The sequence below is a fragment of the Microcaecilia unicolor genome, chromosome 4 (genome assembly GCF_901765095.1).
Source record: "Microcaecilia unicolor chromosome 4, aMicUni1.1, whole genome shotgun sequence".
Taxonomy (NCBI): Eukaryota; Metazoa; Chordata; class Amphibia; order Gymnophiona; family Siphonopidae; genus Microcaecilia; species Microcaecilia unicolor.
Window position 1 is genome coordinate 258,806,871 of NC_044034.1, and position 1,864 is coordinate 258,808,734.

Here is a 1,864-nt window from a genome sequence, read left to right on the forward strand (position 1 = left end):
ATGCACAGGTGCCAGTATTGTGGAGAGCTGCGTTTTAATTATTATTAGGGGGATGTCTTCAGCTGGCGGAGCTTGGGATCCCCAACAGCTACCACTAAACATGCGCTACTGTTGGGTGGGCCTGAGCCCTAAGTGGGTGGGCCCTGGCCCACCCAGGCCCACCCAGTGGCGTAGCCAGAAGTCAATTTTTGGGTGGGCCAACAGGTTGGATGGGTGGGCACTAGACAGTGGTGTGCTGGTAAATGTTTAACAACAGGCTCTCTCCCCAGTCCACCTCTGCACCCCCACCCCCCCCCCCCCCCCCCCGTCCACCTGTGCACCTCCCCTCAAAATTACAGAGCTGGCTATAGCCGGGGAGAGAGCCTGGGGGGGGCAATGTATTACTCTCTCCAGGAAAAAAAAATTAAATGATCCCAGGTTCCAATTTAATTCATGTTTAATGTGGGATAAAATGCCATAAATGAGTAAATAAATATAAACTTTTAATGTTGAGCACCTGATTCTCAAAGTGGACATATTCCAAACACTATAAAGAAAATAAAATGATTTTTTTCTACCTTTGTTGTCTGGTGACTGTTTTTCTGATCATACTGGCCCAGTATCCGATTCTGCTGCTATCTGTCCTCTTAACTCCGTTTCCAGGGCTTCCTTTCCATTTATTTCTTTACTTTCCTCCTTTCTTCTTCATTTCTTGCTCTATATCCATAAGTAAAAGCTGGGTCCTCCGCAGACTTGACTGTCCAGTGGATCCAGCTTCTGCCTATTTTCTTCATCCATGTGCAGTTTTTCTCCTCTCTTCCTTTTCCCTCATCTCATCTCCTTCCTCACTCTTCCATCCCCTCCATCCATGTCCAGCATTTCTTCTCTCTCCCTTCCCTCTCTTCCATCCATGTCCAGCAACCCTCCTCTCCCCTGCCCTCCCCTTCATACACCCATGTCCAGCAATCTTCCTATCTCCTCTTTCCTCCCCTCCATCCACGCATGTCCAGCAACTCTCTTCTCCCCTCCAGCCATCCATACCTAGCAATTCTTTTCTCTCCCCTGCCCCCCTCTATCCATCCATACCCAGCAATTCTCTTCTCTCTCCCCTTGTCCCCTCCATCCATCCATCCCCAGCAATTCTCTTCCCTCCCCTGCCCCCCTCCATTCATCCATACCCAGCAATTCTCCTCTCTGCCCTGCCCCTATCCAGACATACCCAGCAATTCTGTTCTTGCCCTTGCCCCCCTCTATCCATCTATACCATACCCAGCAATTCTCTTTTCTCCCCTGTCCCCTCCCTCCAGCCATCAGCGATTCTCCTCTCGCCCCTCCCGCTCCAATCCATGTCCTGCGATTCCACCTGCCCGCCCGGAGCCCTCTTCTCCCCCCCAAAAAAAAATTTACAGTGCAGGCTGAGCTCTGTTCCCCCATCTGCCTCTCTCACTCTCGCGGCAGCGCTTCCCAAACGCTGCCTACCGCCGCCACGATCGCAGGATCTACCTCCCTCCATCTCAGCACTCAGCAGCAGCGGTAGCGAATCATACACGCTGCCTCCTTCTAACCCGGAAGCGTCTCCTCTGCCGCTTCCGGGTTAGAAGGAGGCAGTGTGTATGATTTGCTACCGCTGCTGCTGAGTGCTGAGATGGAGGGAGGTAAATACTCTCTTCCTTCCTGTTCACATTAATTGATTTGATTTGCTTACTTTATTTATTTTTTGTCTATTAGATTGTAAGCTCTTTGAGCAGGGACTGTCTTTCTTCTATGTTTGTGCAGCGCTGCGTACGCCTTGTAGCGCTATAGAAATGCTAAATATTAATAGTAGTAGTAGGCAGATGCGGGATTGGAGCTCAGTCTGCTCCCTCCGCTCCGCTGCCTCCACTGC

The 1,864-nt window shown here is 50.8% G+C and overlaps 1 pseudogene; it reads left to right on the top strand.

The window, feature by feature from the left end:
* The first annotated feature begins 1,528 nt into the window (after positions 1-1,528).
* Positions 1,529-1,598, top strand: LOC115469769 (annotated as a pseudogene).
* The last annotated feature ends 266 nt before the right edge of the window (positions 1,599-1,864 follow it).